Source organism: Haliotis rubra, unplaced genomic scaffold (assembly GCF_003918875.1).
Source record: "Haliotis rubra isolate DU_JTF1 unplaced genomic scaffold, ASM391887v1 Scf111, whole genome shotgun sequence".
Lineage (NCBI taxonomy): Eukaryota > Metazoa > Mollusca > Gastropoda > Lepetellida > Haliotidae > Haliotis > Haliotis rubra.
Genome location: NW_025765015.1, coordinates 1179186 through 1201117, shown reverse-complemented (window position 1 = coordinate 1201117; position 21932 = coordinate 1179186). Strand labels below are relative to the sequence as shown.

Below are 21932 nucleotides of genomic sequence, written 5' to 3'. Positions count from 1 at the left end.
AGCAACATCAATGTGGAAGGAGGCAATTAAACTTCCTCCGGAACAGGCTGCTCCATAGTTACTAAAGTAGTGTTAATTGTCTGCATTTAACATATTACATCTTGATAGCTTCAATAGAGTGCATATCAGTACTATTATCTAACATTCACATCCACCTGTATGTCCAAACGTGAGTAGCTGAATAGATGGTCCCTATTTACAAGTACTTGAAGTTAAAGCATTTGTTTTTTTAAATGATGTTCTGGAATTAATGTCATTGATAACTGGGTCAGGCCTAAAATATCATGAATATGCATATGTAAATGTCATTCCTGGGAGTGAAGAGGCATCTGCTTGAGAATATTTTGCCCCTCAACCATTTTGGTAAAAGCATGATGATTCTTTATAACTATACTGTTCCACATATTTTGGAATACTTTTATCTTTCCAAGATACAAACAAAAATGATTTTCACATGTCAAATGTATATAAAATTAAGATGAGATATCTGATTATCCCTAACCTAAGTTGAACCATATACTTTGACTGATTCCCTTAAAATAGCCATTCGAAATTTTGTTGCAAGGAAACAGCTTCCAAATATATTTCTTCTTCAGGCTTGTGAGCAGCTTAGTTTGGAGTTCTGTGACAATTCTGCACCTCAAAGGCATATGCATAACACATTTAATGCTTAGGAAAATGTCAAAGTATCGATGTAAGGAAATAAGATCTTTCTATCGATTGCACATACTTTTCAACAATGTATTAAGTTGGTGTATTTCCAATTAGGAAAACATATTTGTTGGAATATCATCCACCTGATTCATATGCCGGAGCCAGGTGCCAAGTGCAGACAAGGTTAGGCTTGGGAGATGCCATGTAGGGTCACCCACATACTCCTACATGTGTGGAGTTCCAGTATACTTGACATTGCATCTCAATGTCCTTTGTCCTAATATTGTTTTGTCACCATGGTCACAGTGATGCTTCCAGTATGCTCATCCAACCTTTGCTTATGATGCTACTGTCATCCTTGTTCTTTACTTGTTAGTGCTCCAGTATCTGGGTCTAACCTTTCCATGCCCTGAAGTGTATTCCAACACGGCAGTAAAGACTGCCGATAGTTGTTTATTAATCTGAAGTCCCTTTATCCTGTAAATCCCAGGCTGAGATTGTTGGGGATGTGGTTGCATCTTCAGTGGGCCTGGACACTAGGGAAGTAGGGAGAAGATCTGAGCCCTCTCCTCCAACTAAGCTTAACGCCTTAATCCTCTTATGTGACAATCAATACATATGCTATGACATGGACCCAAACCCATCAGCAATCTCACTTACATGGGGAGACATATAGCACCATTACTTCATGCCTTACAATATCACATTCACATGACTTGTCCACAGTTGCCCAGTAAACATATTCATCATATAGCACCATTACTTCATGCCTTACAATATCACATTCATATGACTTGTCCACAGTTGCCCAGTAAACATATTCATCATATAGCACCATTACTTCATGCCTTACAATATCACATTCACATGACTTGTCCACAGTTGTCCAGTAAACATATTCATCATATAGCACCATTACTTCATGCCTTACAATATCACATTCACATGACTTGTCCACAGTTGCCCAGTAAACATATTCATCATATAGCACCATTACTTCATGCCTTACAATATCACATTCACATGACTTGTCCACAGATGCCCAGTAAACATATTCATCATATAGCACATGCCTTACATTACTTCACAGTTGCCCAGTAAACATATTCAATATCACATTTCATGCATATCACATTCATATGACTTGTCCACAGTTGCCCAGTAAACATATTCATCATATAGCACCATTACTTCATGCCTTACAATATCACATTCACATGACTTGTCCACAGTTGCCCAGTAAACATATTCATCATATAGCACCATTACTTCATGCCTTACAATATCACATTCACATGACTTGTCCACAGTTGCCCAGTAAACATATTCATCATATAGCACCATTACTTCATGCCTTACAATATCACATCCACAGTTGTCCAGTAAACATATTCATGACTTGTCCACAGTTGTCCAGTAAAAACATATTCATCATATAGCACCATTACTTCATGCCTTACAATATCACATTCACATGACTTGTCCACAGTTGCCCAGTAAACATATTCATCATATAGCACCATTACTTCATGCCTTACAATATCACATTCATATGACTTGTCCACAGTTGTCCAGTAAACATATTCATCATATAGCACCATTACTTCATGCCTTACAATATCACATTCACATGACTTGTCCACAGTTGCCCAGTAAACATATTCATCATATAGCACCATTACTTCATGCCTTACAATATCACATTCACCATGACTTGTCCATTACTTCAGCCTTGCCCAGTAAACATATTCATCATATAGCACCATTACTTCATGCCTTACAATATCACATTCATATGACTTGTCCACAGTTGCCCAGTAAACATATTCATCATATAGCACCATTACTTCATGCCTTACAATATCACATTCATATGACTTGTCCACAGTTGCCCAGTAAACATATTCATCATATAGCACCATTACTTCATGCCTTACAATATCACATTCACATGACTTGTCCACAGTTGTCCTAGCGTTTGTACATCAACCAAACTGGAATCAAAACATCCTACCTAATCCTGGTACATCTATACCAGTCTGACAAAAGTAAGTCTTCTTGTTTGCAAAAAAACAGTGACACTGACACCTAGGTGTATCAGTCATGTAAAGAGAGACTACACAATGTTGTAGTTGTCTGATGAAAGTCCATGCAATTTATGGAAAAGGTGTGTCTTGTGTACAGAATGCCTCAGATTTCAAAAACTTCCACTGACTTGTATTGGCATATGTGACATCAAAGATGTTTGGGTAGGACTCCAGATCTTTAAATATAATTCAGCAGAATCACATTTTTATTACTCCCCCAGCAATGTCCACAATGTTTGCTAAACCAAAAAGTACATATCATTCGAGTGTCATATCTGGGTAAATTTGGGAAGGATTTACAAAGGTGTTCTTCCTTGTATGTCAGGCACCATGAATTTGATGTATATCTTCAGTTCCTTTACAGAGCAGTATACAACTGTCCTTTGTAACCTACAGAGTGAAGAGTGTGAATCTCATGGGCTCCATCGCATGACAAACAATTTGCTCACCTTCCAATCAAATGAAAAGGTTGAGATGGTCATTAGCATGATTAGAAAGTCAAGTCCCTATACTTCATCACACCAGTCATCGGACCAGTGTGATCAGCTCATCAAGCATGCAGCAGCAGGATTCCTCACAAGTTCCATCAATTGGGATCATTTAAACAAATGGAGTTCAGTGTCATACTATGGCCAAGCTCATCAAGATGCTGGAAACAACAGATGAATCATGGAACATAGTTGTAGTGTTATCATGCTCTAGTTGGCTGGATGAATGCAACATACATTGAAAATTCACACATATAATTTGGGTGATCACAGAACTAGGCTTCTTGGGAAGGAAGTCTAAATGAGGAATGGATGTATGCCTGGAACTGTTGAAATTTAGAATCTGTATTCTCAATTTAATGACACCATTTTAAATAAGATTCAAAGTTAAGGGCGTTTCAAGCCTGTCAGAACCTTGGAGTAATTGACAAATTTCTTTTATTGATACTAAAGTGTTCTATGTGCATGCTTATTGTCAGCATATTACTGACTTGGTCGGTAGTTCAACTTGTACTTCTAGTACAACCTCAAGTTTAACACAAATGGACATGAACTGCAATGTATAAGCTGCATATAAATGTCCAGACAATTACACTTTAAATTTTAGATTTCTAACATTTCTGACCAGTTGACCTCGTGATGTTCAACCTTTTGTGTATGTGTATGTCTATCTTAATAATCTGGGCGAAACCTGTGTTACCGGTAATTTGTGATCCAAATGTTGCAGATGATGTCGGAAGCCAGAGCCCTATAATGGCATTATAACCTAAAATGGTTGTACAGCAGCCAGTGTTGCCAAGATGCTTCAACAGATAAATCCATCAGCAGAGAAACAGTAAAACACAATTCCCATTGCGAGGTATGGCTGGACTATTTGCTCTATATCTCAACTTATACCCTATATGCAGGCCCAATGCCGTGACCTTGTGAGGTATGGCTGGACTATTTGCTCTATATCTCAACTTATACCCTATAGGCAGGCCCAATGCCGTGACCTTGTGTGGTATGGCTGGACTATTCGCTCTATATCTCACCTTATACACTATATGCAGGCCCAATGCCGTGACCTTGTGAGGTATGGCTGGACTATTCGCTCTATATCTCACCTTATACACTATATGCAGGCCCAATGCCGTGACCTTGTGAGGTATGGCTGGACTATTCGCTCTATATCTCACCTTATACCCTATAGGCAGGCCCAATGCCGTGACCTTGTGAGGTATGGCTGGACTATTCGCTCTATATCTCAACTTATACCCTGTATGCAGGCCCAATGCCGTGATCTTGTGAGGTATGGCTGGACTATTCGCTCTATATCTCACCTTATACCCTATATGCAGGCCCAATGCCGTGACCTTGTGAGGTATGGCTGGACTATTCGCTCTATATCTCACCATATACCTTATATGCAGGCCCAATGCCGTGATCTTGTGAGGTATGGCTGGACTATTTGCTCTATATCTCAACTTATACCCTATATGCAGGCCCAATGCCGTGACCTTGTGAGGTATGGCTGGACTATTTGCTCTATATCTCACCTTATACCCTATATGCAGGCCCAATGCCGTGACCTTGTGAGGTATGGCTGGACTATTTGCTCTATATCTCACCTTATACCCTATATGCAGGCCCAATGCCGTGACCTTGTGAGGTATGGCTGGACTATTTGCTCTATATCTCACCTTATACCTGATATGCAGGCCCAATGCCGTGACCTTGTCAAGGATGCAGCTGGTGGTCACAATGGATGCCATTAAATAACACAGTATTGGAATAAATAATGTAAATCTCTGCTCCAAGGACACCTGGCTGGGCCGAATGTCCATGCTGCCATGATCAACTAGTAATTGTCTTATAACAATATAACAGAACCAAATTACTAAAAGCTTTAACCAAAGTGGAAATGAAGGTCCTGTCTGTGCCAAACATTCTGATCTACTTGCAGGAACCTGTCACATGATATTGTATCTAGTATATTTTGGTGTTAATATACAGACATTTATTAGCAAAGCTCACTTGATCGAAAGAGACGTGACTATGAAATTCTGTTTACAGCAGCATAACCCAGTGGCTGTACTCTGTGAATCATAAATATATTCCTGGCCAATCATAATGGCTTTTACAGTGGATTTACATCCCAATGTCACCAGAAGGAGGTGAAGATTTGTGACACCAGTAATTCCCTGGGAGACTGCCCAGACTATAAATATATGTACATTGACCTAACTACCAACTCAAAGATTAAAGAGTCTCAGTCTCAAATCCTGATAAAAGTAAGCAAATACTCATTAACAATATAGGAACGTGTGGTGTGTGTGATTGGAATATGTGACTCAAGCAACCTGCATGATACACAACATTAATTTTCATTTATAAATGTATCCTTAATATATCTGCACAGAAGGTAGTCAGTCAACAGCTCTTGGGGTCATCTGGTGGTGGAGGGTGGAGTACACTCTCATGTAGCTGTCCACAGACAACCTAGCTAGCAGTGGTCCAAGTCTATGATATAGTGCACCTGTGGTCGTTGTAGCTGTAGGAGTGTTTTAGACGCTGCTTCACTATTACCACAAGTTATATCATCTGTTATGAAGTAACACAGTGATGGATTTCCTATCTGAAATACATGTAACAGTGTTTAAATTTCAGACACTATGGTACTGAGTATCAGGTCTAATATATTGCTAATCCTGTCAAAATATTACCTATCCAGATTTGTTTAAATATATTTTAATTTAGTATCCTTTATTTTATCAACTAAATCTACAATAAATAAACCTGCCAGCACATCTGGGTGAGTGAGTGATTGGCTTATTAATATTCCAGCCATTAACAGCTTCATGGGATGCAAACCCTTGAGTAAGTCAACATGGTCAAGCCACTTTATCAGCTATCCCACAGTGTCTCCATGATGTCGTGAACCTATACTGAGGGCCTTTGGACATGTTGTTATGTGTGGAGTTGACAATGAGCAGTTCATGGACAGTACAATCTCGACAACACTGTCCTTGTACAGCTGAGAGCAGCTGAACGCCACCTCATTTCCAGTCTCAGTGTCACATGTCACATGCTTGACCATATTTCAGAAGCAGCAGGAATGGACAGGAATCAGTGGCTCTTGTATGTTATCTTGTTCATCAAGAACACCGGTAGTGGTCGGCAAGGTAAATGAAGCTGTTTACCTGATATCACAGTCCAGGATGTAATCAACAGCCAGAGCTCCAGATAAGATTTAGCTCATGTGGGTACTGTACCCACTGTATTTTTTGGAGTGGGTATTATAAATGTTGAGTGGGTATTTCATTTTCCATCACCCACTGCTTTCAAATATGTGCGTATTTCAGTCATTTTACTCACCTAGGCATTATGTGACTGAGTAAGTTTACTAAGCAGGTATGTTCTGCCTTATGTCATACCTAATCAAATGCAACTTAAATATAATGGAAATGATTTCATAAAAAATCACTCATCCTATACTGACAGTACAACACTTGTCCTATACTAACAGTACAACTTGATAGCAATCGATGTCTTTTTCATTTTTATAAATATATTCTGTACGCATTTGTTTTAAACTCTCTGTGTATCTAACATTTTAAATGCGTAATTGGTACACAACAATTATTTTTCAATGTGTAATTCTATGCGTATTTTACCCAGATACGCAGCTTATCTGGGCCTCTGAACAGCATTCATAGACTAGTTGCTTGTTAAATTTTAGTTACAAATTTAGTGTTTAGTCAATACATGACAAAACAATAAAGTTTCACCAGGATGAAAGTCACAGCATAACTGTTTTATACAAGTTAGTAACAAAACATGTGCTTCCAAACGTCAAATATTATTGAGTTCATGATACGCACGACACACAGTATTGTAATTAACACTACTGCGGTGAGATTTAGGGAAATTATGAAGGAGCCCACTATGAATTAAATGTTTTATTTCCAACTTTACTAAAATTATGTTCTGGAGAAGGAAGGTAGGAATGCTATTTGGAACTAGCTAAGTACAATCCATAGTTTTTCATGAATAACATTTTTTGTAAATATTACACACAAAAATTGCAAAAATACATACGTTTAGAAAGTGTCTATTTTTTATGCACTTATTTTTGAAAATTCATTACCCCATCGCCACAAGTGATCTGCTCCATAGTCTCTACCACTCCAAACAATTGAAGAAATTAGTGTTTTGAATGTGTTTTTAATAATACAGTTCAGCCAATCTCCACCAGTATGAGCTAATTGTGACTGCTGGCATCCTGTGTATAATGGGGTATGCACAGAGGACACTGCCCTAGAGAAACAATGGTGGACTTGTTGGCTACCTGATTACAAGGACCCTCAGATGGCTATTGTCCTGCTGTCTGCTTCCCCTGTACTGGATCAGACACCACTAAAACACAGCCACTGGCACATCACTTTCATAAATGACAGATTCGGGAGAAAAAAGTACATATCGATCTTTGAGATATGTCAGACTATTAGCTTTGTCAGTAACACAATTAACCATAATCCATCTTTATCATCTTCAATCCCTAATGTAAGGGGACTGTCACAGAAACACATTCAATCAAATTAGTGATGAAGATGTTCGAGCTCCTGTTGCTTCTCAATCTCTCCTTTTATCTTCCAAGCTGAGGTGTCTCTCCAGCACATATCAAAACCTCATTTGAGTCCATCGGACTCCTACACGAAGCCTACATCACTTGCAGTGCTGCTGCTGACTGACAAACACACACAAAGTACCCACACAGCACCTCCATCAAACTCCTCAAGTGCTGATGCTGGAGAATTAACACCACATGACTTCTGCAGCCTGTCGAAACTATCAATTTTAACTTAATTATAACTTGGCAGAAATGTAACTTTTAAAATCCTACTTAAGATGTAAAGGTTGATTGAGCGGAATATAATCTTCTGAAATATAGCACTGAATTGAAGGATTGTGTGGTAGGAAAAATATATTTTAACATTTTCCAAAGTAAACCAGCATTTGTTACATATTACATAGTTAACTGAAAGAATGTTGGGATATGGAACTGAAGATCTTGGTAGCTATATTGTTGGAAGTTAAGGCCATAACCTTGAAATACTGTCATGAACATTACAGAAAATATGTGAAAATCAAGAAACATAATACCCTTGCCAGTTCTACCACAGCTCAGTCCAGTTTACTGCCAGTTCCTGTCAGTCCATTAGACAGTATGTTCATTTTAACCACATTGTAATTTTTCAAAGGAACACACAATCTTTGTGATGCCAACCTGCCTTTATCATGTATATGGCTAACACCAGATTTGTTTGTTTTAGGTCCTGTCTTGTCAAGTTGAGCAATGGATGACAACACATGAACATGATGAATATCTACCGACCATACATCACTGACCTGGCGGCAGGCTACCATCAAAACAGACCATTGAGATATGGACATTTTCTGCCAATTAGCATGTCAATAGCATAAGCCACCTTAATTTCAATTCCAAATTTTATATTCAAGTGACACCATTTTGTAGACTTTTACAATCCATGTTCATATTTTGACAAACATAGTTAACTATTAAGGTAACTTTATCCTTAATAAACACATCATTTGTATGGAATCCTCTGTTAATGTTAAGTTACAAATTGTGTGTGTGTGTGTGTGTGTGTGTGTGTGTGCGTGCGTGCGTGCGTGCGCGTGCGTGCGTGCGTGCGTGCGTGCGCGCGTGCGTCGCGCGTCGCGTCGTGCGTGCGTGCGTGCGTGTGCGTGCGTGTGCGCAGTAATGCATATAACACATTGTGGAGAAGGTGTATGTCTTATGTAGAGTTACATGCAGTAGCTATTACTCTGGCAGGAGAATGTTGTATGTGAATGTACTGCTCATTTCTATACAATTACCTCATGACAAACGTCAAATCTGTGAGTGGAACATTTGTATCCTTTTGTGTGTCAGGGTGACACAGTATACAGTGCTCTGACTGCAGATCACTCACTGCTGGTGTGGCTCACTCACTGCCATGTTGCAATGTGAAAAACATACTGTCTCAATAGTGCATGGCTTCACGACAGGGAATGTACGTAAGGGCAGTCATATGCTGCTATTCCAGTGATGGACTCCAGGGACCACAAAGTCTCCCACAACACCAGCATGTGTACAAACAATAGAGTCATCAAAACAAAGTTCACCACATCTGCTTCCTATATACAACAGAGGAATCAATATGTGTACGTACCACTTGATCAGTGAGACACATAAATATTGTGTACAAAATGATAGCTTTATGTAGTCAAAATACAATCAATGTAGTTGTCCCATGACTGAAATAAGATAGATTTGGTAACATGTATCGAGTTGTCATGCTTCAAACTGAGAAGTGTTTGTGAGATTCTACTACCTGTACGACTCTTTCCTCTATTGCATGTGACGGTCTACGAGATCGGCTTAGCATAGGCTGTAAGTTGGCCATCTTGTATCCTCCTCTCCAGTAACAACAGTCCCTGCGGCACACAACGTCTGTCTGCTACACCTGAGAGAGGCAACACTGGCAGACTGGCTGGCTGGCGGACCGTCACACAGCTGGCTGGTAGAGGGAGACAGATGACTGGGACACTCACTCACTGGATGTGCGCAGCGAGACTGTGTCCAGGCAGGCAGTGTGGGAGATCACAGCTATACAGTGTGTACAAAGATAGGACTGACCTGGCTAATCTAGCCACGAGGTGAATTTCCTTCTTCAGGTAGAGAGATTAAACTCCACAACCACCTGCTGGTACACACCAGTCGTGTAGTGGCAGGCGCTGCCCGGGTTCAGATCCTGGCCCTCACTACAGCAACAGGTCTACAGGGAGGATGCCAGGCAAGTCTATCTATTCCCAGATTATACCAGCTTCACGGGATGTCCCAATGAATCAGCAGTTTACAGAACACAAGCTACCCAATCCAGCTTCTCCAGTATTCCTCTGTCAAGTGGAGTTGTACCTTCAAAAACTCTTCCGACAACTGAGATATTTTCAAATCCAGAGCAAGGTGAGATTGTCCAGTTTGCCTCTCTCTAAACTTGTGAAAAGGGCTTAGTTTATGATCATCTCCTTGAAGTTTACCTTTATTTACTTTCATACCTCTTATACACATAATTGTTGGGGATAAACATCACATATCATGCTGATCATTTTCAATTGGCAAATAAATGTTCAAAATAAAACTAAAGTAGGCTAGCATCGTAAATTGCTGGTACTAGAAAGTGGCAAGGTAGGATTGATTAATTTATGACTTATCACACCACAACACAGGCAAACATGTGGCTGCATAGACCCTGTACCTCCTCCAGCCACTCGGTCACATGATGGGGTAATGGTCCACACAATGCAGCTGCCTGGGAACCCCAAATATGGGACGGGGCTACGGAATGGCATTTTCATAAGTTTCATATCAGTTACATATGCATTGCCATAACAGTCTGGGGACTTGAAGGAGATGCCCATATGTGTAAAGTATGTGTACAACTTTCTACACCAGTGTGCAGGGTTAGATGCCATAGACACATGATGTCCATATGAGTTGACAACAGCCATTCATAAAGTATAAATTATGTCGGTGGGCAATTATCTTACGACAACAACAGTTTGTCCATAATCAAACTGAAGTGACAACAGCTTCACCATCACATCTCCATGTATACTCCATGGCCCCAGCTGTCTTACCCATGGCTACAGCTGTACTATCATATGTCTTCCTGTCTTACCCATGGCTACAGTTGTACTATCATATGTCTTCCTGTCTTACCCATGGCTACAGCTGTACTATCATATGTCTTCCTGTCTTACCTATGGCTACAGCTGTACTATCATGTCTTACTGTCTTACCCACGGCAACAGCTGTACTATCATATGTCTTCCTGTCTTACCTATGGCTACAGCTGTACTATCATATGTCTTCCTGTCTTACCCATGGCTACAGATGTACTATCATGTCTTACTGTCTTACCCATGGCAACAGCTGTACTATCATATGTCTTACCCATGGCTACAGCTGTACTATCATGTCTTACTGTCTTACCCATGGCAACAGCTGTACTATCATATGTCTTACCCATGGCTACAGCTGTACTATCATGTCTTACTGTCTTACCCATGGCAACAGCTGTACTATCATATGTCTTCCTGTCTTACCTATGGCTACAGCTGTACTATCATGTCTTACTGTCTTACCCATGGCAACAGCTGTACTATCATGTCTTACTGTCTTACCAATGGCTACAGCTGTACTATCATATGTCTTGTACTATCATATGTCTTACCCATGGCTAAAGCTGTACTATCATGTCTTACTGTCTTACCCATGGCTACAGCTGTACTATCATATGTCTTCCTGTCTTACCTATGGCTACAGATGTACTATCATATGTCTTCCTGTCTTACCCATGGCTACAGCTGTACTATCATGTCTTACTGTCTTACCCATGGCAACAGCTGTACTATCATATGTCTTACCCATGGCTACAGCTGTACTATCATGTCTTCCTGTCTTACCCATGGCTACAGCTGTACTATCATATGGCTTCCTGTCTTACCTATGCCTACAGCTTTACTATCAAATGTCTTGTACTATCATATGTCTTACCCATGGCTACAGCTGTACTATCATATGTCTTCCTGTCTTACCCATGGCTACAGCTGTACTATCATATGTCTTACCCATGGCTACAGCTGTACTATCATATGTCTTCCTGTCTTACCCATGGCTACAGCTGTACTATCATATGTCTTCCTGTCTTACCCATGGCAACAGCTGTACTATCATATGTCTTCCTGTCTTACCCATGGCTACAGCTGTACTTACCCATGGCTACAGCTGTACTATCATATATGTCTTCTTACTTACCATGGCTACAGCTGTACTATCATATGTCTTCCTGTCTTACCCATGGCTGCAGCTGTACTATCATATGTCTTCCTGTCTTACTCATGGCATGTACTATCATATGTCTTCCTGTCTTACCCATGGCTACAGCTGTACTATCATATGTCTTCCTGTCTTGCCCATGGCAACAGCTGTACTATCATATGTCTTCCTGTCTTACCCATGGCTACAACTGTACTATCATATGTCTTCCTGTCTTACCCATGGCTACAGCTGTACTATCATATCTTACCTATGGCTATAGCTGTACTATCATATGTCTTCCTGTCTTACCTATGGCTACAGCTGTACTATCATGTCTTACTGTCTTACCCACGGCAACAGCTGTACTATCATATGTCTTCCTGTCTTACCTATGGCTACAGCTGTACTATCATATGTCTTCCTGTCTTACCCATGGCTACAGCTGTACTATCATATGTCTTCCTGTCTTACCTATGGCAACAGCTGTACTATCATATGTCTTCCTGTCTTACCCATGGCTACAGCTGTACTATCATATGTCTTCCTGTCTTACCCATGGCTACAGCTGTACTATCATGTCTTACCTATGGCTATAGCTGTACTATCATATGTCTTACCCATGGCTACAGCTGTACTATCATATGTCTTCCTGTCTTACCCATGGCTACAGCTGTACTATCATATGTCTTCCTGTCTTACCCATGGCAACAGCTGTACTATCATATGTCTTACCCATGGCTACAGCTGTACTATCATATGTCTTCCTGTCTTACCCATGGCTACAGCTGTACTATCATATGTCTTCCAGTCTTACCTATGGCTATAGCTGTACTATCATATGTCTTCCTGTCTTACCCATGGCTACAGCTGTACTATCATGTCTTCCTGTCTTACCCATGGCAACAGCTGTACTATCATATGTCTTCCTGTCTTACCCATGGCAACAGCTGTACTATCATATGTCTTCCTGTCTTACCCATGGCAACAGCTGTACTATCATATGTCTCCATCCTGACTGTCATATTTACCAGTTAATAGTTGTGCCACTAAAGCTTGCCAACTAACTATTTAACGGAGACAAACCACCTTCTAAATGTTGGACAAAAAGAAAGTGATGTAAAGGATGTATCAAGTGTCATAACTATTCTTGTACAACCATGGGACTGTTTATCCAAGTTGATTGCTCACATTCAAATACGTATTTTGGAATGCTGATTGACTTGGCAAAACATTTGGTGTTCTGCTGATAATCATGACATCCTGCCTGTCTCTACCATTCAGTGTGGTCGCCAGTAGATTCTATCCTGATTTAGCCAAAGTCAGACAAAAAGAAATATTACAAAGCACTTATAAACTAAAATCAAATACCACACTGACAATTGACATTACTGACAGTGACTGGCGGGCACATATGCAATCTGTGTTGATGCATTACAAACAGAAGGGCCTGACCCTCGTGTGTTGCCAAAGACATATAGGCCTGATACATTCATGTTGCTGTATTGCTAGATACATAGGCCTGATACACACATGTTGCTGTGTTGTCACAGACACATAGGCCTGATACACACATGTTGCTGTGTTGCTAGATACAGCGGCCTGATAAACACATGTTGCTATATTGCCAGATACAGGGGCTTGATATACACATGTTACTATATTGCCAGATACAGGGGCTTGATACACTCATGTTGCTATATTGCCAGATACAGGGGCTTCATACACACATGTTGCTATATTGCCAGATACAGGGGCTTCATACACACATGTTGCTATATTGCCAGATACAGGGGCTTGATACACACATGTGGTGTGTTGCCACAGATACAAGGACCTTATACCTATATGTTGCTGGGCTGCACTGACAGACATGATCTGACACCTGTGTGTAGCTGTACTGTCCCTATATTGTCCACCTCCAGATAGAATCTGGTAGAGCCACAGGGGTTTATCTTGCCCTACAAGACTCGGTCTCCACAGGACCCCACGAATACTCAAATCAAGGGTCCTTACAGGAAACTGGGGAAATCTGACAGTGCTGTAAAGTTAAATAGCACCCAGTACATTACTGTAAGATGTAATAATGTTTATGACACATACTTTATAATTATTGTCAAGAATTTCACACATTAAATATTGTTTGTGTCCCTTTGTAAGCAACATCTATCTTTACATTCATTCCATGTATTTGTTCTCACTGGACCTACAGACGTCTACATATACTGTATAGTGCAGATGGTGTGTCTGTATCTCATACAGCTGTTGCCAGCATCAGTGGCGCCAGTAGATGGTCCTGTCAACTGACAAGAAAATAGAAGCAGGTTGCAAGCAGTCAAGCATAACCATGCACCATCCAGGTGTTACTGTTACAGAAAGTTTTCAAGAAAATCATCCCTTGTTCAGTTCCCATTTAGGTGTTTTTTTCGACAATCTGATCTGGGTAACAATTACTTTGACAAGCCATGAGGAGTTACACTTGGACCAGACACACCACTGATAACTCACGTGATGGCCAGCCTGCTGTCTATTATAATGAGGTGTTTACATCTGACTAGAGCTGTGTATCGTGGCCTAAGTGGCGAGACGATATATCTCGATACCATTTTGGATACAATGGTGGAGATACGATACGTATCCCGATACTTTACAGTTTCTAGTAACAGAACAGATATGGCAGATAAAACGACTGAAACTTTATTTGTTATACATCAGACTGACTGACAGAGTTTGGTTTTACGACGCTTTTAGCAATATTCCAGCAATATCAGGGCGGGGGACACCAGAAATGGGCTTCACTCATAGTACCCATGTGGGGATTCGAACCCGGGTCTTCGGCGTGACAAGCCAACGCTTTAATCACTAGACTACCTCACCGCCCCGTTATACATCAGAACTTGTGTTACATTCACACACACTTAAAAACCTGTACATCTAATAAAGATTTAGCATTTAATACTTAAGAAAGTACAGTCACACATATTCAGTATACCCTGATCTAATATATATAAATTTGAAGCTGAAATTTCCCTTTGGAAATTGTGTTTCCACACCCATGCTTTCACAAACAACTCACTGTAATTTATATCAGAATTCAGAATCACTGAAAAAAACTCTTTATCTTCTCTTTGTTCTCTTTCTCACCACAGCTAAATTGTTAATAAATGGTGTTATTTGTCAAACAACTAAAACATATCTGCATATTTCAATTACCTGAAGACAAGTATTCTAAAGTTCACAGAGTTTGCAAAATGTTCACGCTCTGTGACTTATACACCAACTCCTTTGTTCATGTAACAAAGATAACAGACACAAACCAATTCCTTTAAGGTTCAATTTGTTTATAAAATTCAGAAGAATTTCAAAGAGTCTCCTTTCCTATTCCTAATGCAATACTCCTTACAACTTTAAGAAGTAGTTAAGTTGTATCGGGATATGTCATCTCTTGTGGAGATACATCGATGTATCATGGACCCTCGCGATACAAATATGATGAAGTATCCTGATATATTGCCTAAATGTGTTTTGTATCGATGCACTCATATCACGTAGTTGACGATGTAAACATCGATATTATTGATGAATCATTACACCACTACATCTGACGATGGCCAGTTGTGCTATCAAATCCTTATTCATTTATTGGCATGATGGTGCACGGGAATCATCTGTTTGTCAACTGTACTCAGCTATATTCCAGCCTGTTTGTAAATAATAGTCTGACCAAACATTCCAGTTATTGAAATCATTCAGCTACTCCATCCAATCAACATTCTACCATTACTATGTGAAATACCCACATTTGATTGGAAATATCAATAAAGTTAGTCACTATCAATTTGGATTGAAAATGCGTCTGATTTCACGACTGCTTCGCTACGCACGTATACAACACAGCTGCACTACTTCAGCTTGACCACCAACATGGCTGATATCAACACAACAGATGGAAATGATGGAAACGTTCATAATAAAACATTTATTAAAACCAAAAATATTCAATTATATGATTTTTTCCTTCACATTAATTAGGGAACCTATCATATTACCTTCTGTTATAAGAATACTCAACCTCAGTTACACGGTACAATGTACAGTCCCAACCATAAAAAAACAATATCCAACTTATGCTGAAGGGGTCATTGTCGGCACGGTTACTTCAGATGTGTATACAAAAACATACCCTAAACAAAGTCAAAATACAGAAACGTATCTGGTACCATAAATGATGGACGAGTCCACATCCCAAAACTGAAACCGCATATAGTTGGTGCCCCATTTAACTGGTTGGGAGTGGTATTTGGCATCGCGAAATATTCCTACGCGTTTGGTTTCAAATGAATTTAGAGACTATCAGTTCTGTGTAACATTCATCTAATATGCACACACAGGATGTTTATCTCTTAAGCCAACCAAATAAGTGACCCTAGCCACCCAATCTACTTAGTTGCCACTTAGGATATGCTTTTGTTGCTAGTAACTCTTATTGTTTTCTGACCTTGCTACTTTATTTGTCCAACATAAACTATGTTTATTCTTCAGGAAGAGTTTCACAACCCACATCCGATCACATTTCATACATGACTGAGGACGAGGGAGCGAAGGGAAATTATTATAATATTAACTAATTAGAAACCCATCCATTGACTCCTCAGTCAATGAATTTTCATTGCTTGATTACATGAATAATAACTGGTGTTAATGCACTAACTGGTTAGCAGAAAGGTTAGGTAACTTGAGATCTCTTCAGTATTTGAACTGTAATGTGTGTGAAAGATGTAAATTGATCCTATGAATATAAATGAAATTGACTGAACACCCCTATCTGGAAGTTACTGTAGAGTAAGTTTAAAATTGCAATATATATTCCTGTAATATGCCAGCAGCCTGGGAAATGTTACATGCCATGGGAAACAATTTGGGAACAGAACACACTGGTGGTTGACAGTGTTAGCACCAGGACACACTGATGCACCAGGGGTTGACAGTGTGAGCATCTGGGCACACTGACACACCAGGGGTTGACAGTGTGAGCACCAGGGCACAGGACACTGGTGGTTGACAGTGTGAGCACCTGGGCACAGGACACTGGTGGTTGACAGTGTGAGCACCTGGGCACAGGACACTGGTGGTTGACAGTGTGAACACCTGGGCACAGGACACTGGTGGTTGACAGTGTGAGCATCAGGGCACACTGATGCACCAGGGGTTGACAGTGTGAGCACCTGGGCACAGGACACTGGTGGTTGACAGTGTGAGCATCATGGCACACTGACACACCAGGGGTTGACAATGTGAGCATCATGGCACACTGACACACCAGGGGTTGACAATGTGAGCACCAGGACAAACTGACACACCAGGGGTTAACAGTGTTAGCACCAGGACACACTGACACACCAGGGGTTGACAATGTGAGCACCTGGTCACAGGACACTGGCGGTTGACAGTGTGAACATCAGGACTCGCTGATGGACAGGTGTCATGCCTTGACAGTATTGATCATTCCCACCCAAGTCCTGACTGGTCAATAAGTGGTTATCTGTCTTTTCAACATTTACTTCAAAATTTAAATTAAATTTTCAAAATGCAAAATTGGAATGCTTAAGACCGGCTCTGATTATTTGTAACATGAGCAATGGATGAATAAGCAGTAACATGATCAGTCACAGTGTCACCGCCCACAAGACTGGATCACAGCCAGCCAGACAACCTAACACTTGTCATCATTTGACAATTACAGAAGATAATGACTGTAATTGAGCATATTGGTGGCAAGTGGCCATGTAGGATTTGTCACAGGGAACATTAAACAGCACAAAGGCACAGCAGGAGATTCAATACTTGTGTACCAACTGTTCTGGCAAAATGCTCTTTTAAGGGCAGAAATGGTTGAGTGCTTCACATTTTCAGCGTTCATTCTGTTCCACAACATAAAGTGTGTGAGTGAATGGGTCCTTGATTGGAAAAATCTTCACTGTTTCACTTATGTACATTTATGATAAAGGAAGACAGAATATTGACTTCTATTGATCATACAGGACCACCCAATACCATCAAATACTGTTATATTACTTAGCCATTGAAGATACAACTGTTTAATATTCATACAATTCAACAGAGGGAGCACAGCAAGACGGTGCAAGTGTACCCCCCTGAAAGATTCACAATACCAGTAGAATCTCCCAACAATATCAACACAATGTCTACAAACAGAAAAACTGTGGGTAAATTTCTTATGTGAAATTAAAGAAATAAAACATCTTTCAGCACAAACTGACACTGAATAGACTTTGAGGTCATGATTCACAATTCGCACATGCCTTCTTAGTGCACACATTTTTGTTTGGTTAATTGTGGAGCATAGCCTGTACGAAAGACCTACATGGTGGAGCCTGGCCTGTTCCAAGGAGCTGCACTGTGAAGCCTGGTCTGTATGAAAGACCTACATGGTGGAGCCTGGCCTGTACGAAACGAAAGATCTACATGGTGGAGCCTGTCCTGTTCCAAGGAGCTGCACTGTGAAGCCTGGCCTGTTTCAAGGAGCTGCAGTGTGGAGCCTGGTCTGTACCAAGGTGCTGCACTGCAAAGACTAGCCTGCTCTAAGGAGCTTCACTATGGAGCCTGGCCTGTACCAAGGAGCTGCACTGTACAGCCTGCCTGTTCCAAGGAGCTGCACTGTGGAGGATGGTCTGTTCCAAAGAGCTGCACTGTGGAGCCTGGCCTGTTCCAAGGAGCTGCACTGTGGAGTCTGGCCTGTACCAAGAAGCTGCACTGTGCAGACTGGCCTGCTCTAAGGAACTGTACTGTGGAGCCTGGTCTGCACCAAGGAGCTGCACCAAGGAGCCTCATCTGTTCAAGGAGCTGCATGGTGTAGAACAGTCTGTACCAAAGAGCTGCACTGTGCAGCCTGGCCTGTACCAAGGAGCTGCATGGTGTAGCTTAGTCTGTTCTTGGATGTTCTGAAGAGCTGCACTGTGAAGCCTGGCCTGTTCCAAGGAGTTGCACTGTGAAGCCTGGCCTGTTCCAAGGAGCTGCACTGTGAAGCCTGGCCTGTTCCAAGGAGTTGCATGGTGTAGAGCTCAGTCATACAAGCCTACCAAAAACCTGCATGGTGCAGTCTGACCTCATGAACATGATGAAAGCGTGTCATGCCTTGCAAGTCTACGTTTAAATTTATTTTACTGTCTCCTTCATCCAGAAAATCCGAGTGGGAATAGGGCCATGACAAGAATACATGCCTTACCAACACACCCATGCATGGAGATTAACAGTACTAATAACTGACCAGGACAAATGACTGCTTGGTTGTAGCCCGGATATTGAGATAAGAAAGTGGAGGGGTACCTGTGACCTGGGATCTGGCATATGTCAAGAGTATTATCAGGAGACTAAACTGATTAGCTAGCTTTCCCATAGGCAGTATTTGACTGGCTGCAATAGTTGTCATGTAGATCTAGGAGAATATAAATCCATATTCACCATGTTCATATTCCACTGTATGGTCGTATAAGAATATGTCCAAATTTATTCATGAAAAAGCTGTATCTAATTTGAATCTAACCATGCTAAACATATGTCTATCAATATCTGTGACATAAAATAATGTTGGGAATGGAGGGTGGCTGAAAATGTCTGTGTCGAACTTAAAAAGGAAGAACTGCATAGATGTTTAGATGTAAGTCTCTAAACGGAAACAAATATACCGTTTACCTTGTAGGTAAATCTTACTAATGTTTTGTTGTAGATTTTGCATAAATAGGGATGTATTTTTACAAGGTTTACTGATATGTTTGATATTGTTTGTTTATGGTTGGGGCATTGTAATTGAGTTTGAATATTCTTATAACAGAATATTGCTGAGTGCGGCGTAAAACTAAACTCACTCACTCACTCACTCTTATAACAGAAGGTAACACGATAGTGAGCTTTCCTATTAATTGTACAGGAAAAAAATCATATAATTGAATTTTTTTAGTTTTAATAAATGTTGTATTATGAACGTTTCCATCATTTCCATCCGTTGTGTTGATATCAGCCATGTTGGTGGTCAAGCTGAAGTAGTCCAGCTGTGTTGTATACTAGTGCGGTGAAGGGGTCATAAAAACAGACTCATTTTCAATCCAAATTGATAGTGTCTAATTTTATTGATTGTCAAATCAAATTCGAGTATTTCACGCAGTCATTGGAGAATCAAGCACTTGTTGTTTCTATTGGTATGAAAAGGCAATCACATAGTGCTTCTCGTTCAGTGCCTTGTATGGGTTATATGAAGATGTATCATCCGGACAGCTCACATCACAGCACCCTCTCTCACATTTGCTCATGGCAGGAAGATGGTATAATTGTGTTGAACTTTGCAATTCAGTGTGAACCTTTTGACTCTAGAACAGTCTGTTCAAATGTGTATAGTGTAAGTAACATTAAGCTAACCACTGTTTATCAAGATATGCATCAAGTATATTGGCTATTTTATTTCTCAGTCCTAGTCCACTATACTGTGTATTCTGTCCCATAAATATGTAATTAGATATGCTGACAGTTGTGAACACACGACACTGGTAACATAAAAAATAGAACAGTTTCACATCCTGTAATACATGGTACAAGGAAAGAGAAAGCAGGAAGCTATCCTTCACACGATAGTGCTTTAACATTTAGAATTCCACTTCACCGACTACCAGGATGAAAGTGACAAAAGACCTTTGGGTATTACATTCAGTTCTCGTGAACAATCATCTTGCTCACAAATGACAATGACATCCAATTCTTTTCTATGAAATCAGAAAGTATTTCCTGTGAGTACTTGACTGTAATGCCAGATGAAGGCTGATTGTGCCACTTGTAGCGTTCATCCACAGGATCATCAAAGCTATGTGGCAAAATATCTCATTTTACTTGGACCTCAAGTAAAAGTGTAGACCCATTTAGTTCATATCAAATCCAAGGTAGGAAGTATAACCAGTCACACTGCCATTCATCCACATGATGAGTTATTACATACTAAGAACAAGGTAATGCACACAGATATGTAAGTACCCAGACTGTACTTGATTATGTTATATAAACCTGAAGGCTGCTTCTCACTATATATTAGACATGGCTTCTTTTCCCGGATTTACCGCATTTGAGTTTTTTGTTTGCTCCCAGGTTTTACTTTTCGTAATTAAGACCCATTTCCCTGTTTTACTTTTTGTAAGTAACACCTCTTCCCAGGTTTTACTTTTTCCTAACTCTATATTAACATCAACATTCAAATTCAGATGATATGTTAGTGTTTGAAATCAATTGAAAAATATCGTCAAAGATCAACATAAATGTGCAAATGTTTTCCCTAGCAGGAATGGAACCGTTATTTTCAGATTCATAAGTGGACACTCTACCTCACAGCCACCGGGCCGACAAACAACGATGGTTGAATTAGCTATTTATAGTTAGGCCTTTTTATTGATTTTACTAGCGCTTCAGTTACTGTTATGTAGCTTCATTACATGATCATCTAATTATCCATCATTGACAGTTTATATATATAATAAAGCACTCCTCCTCGGTTATGGTTGGGAAAGTAAGCCCTCGACCATCGGGTGGAGAGAAGTAAGACCTCGAGCGTACGCGCTCTCTGTCTTACTTCTCCCCACCCTCCGATCTCGGGTCTTACTTTCCCAACCATAACCTCGGAGTCGTGCTTTATCCTACACGTAATACTGTAATAACAGTACAAATCACAGTCACACTGATAGTAATAGTTTGCATTACAAAAGTGTGTAATATACTGTTCAACATATCTTGTGCTAACTCCAAACATGTACATCCTCATGAAGAGAAACAATATTTATT

General features: G+C 40.3%; 1 protein-coding gene and 2 long non-coding RNA genes across 3 annotated transcripts in view; 2 read left to right on the top strand and 1 right to left on the bottom strand.

Annotated features, from left to right (window-relative positions):
* Positions 1-8883, top strand: part of LOC124288051 — a 33625-nt gene extending 24742 nt beyond the window's left edge. The window contains exons 4-5 of the long non-coding RNA XR_006901363.1: positions 3957-4088; positions 8545-8883. This is a non-coding gene — a long non-coding RNA (uncharacterized LOC124288051). The remainder of the gene's footprint in view (positions 1-3956; positions 4089-8544) is intronic.
* LOC124288044 (S-adenosylhomocysteine hydrolase-like protein 1) overlaps positions 1-21932 on the bottom strand; it is a 168258-nt gene that overhangs the window by 99095 nt on the left and 47231 nt on the right.
* LOC124288059 overlaps positions 9681-21932 on the top strand; it is a 54081-nt gene continuing 41829 nt past the window's right edge. Inside the window, exon 1 of the long non-coding RNA XR_006901365.1 lies at positions 9681-10241. This is a non-coding gene — a long non-coding RNA (uncharacterized LOC124288059). The remainder of the gene's footprint in view (positions 10242-21932) is intronic.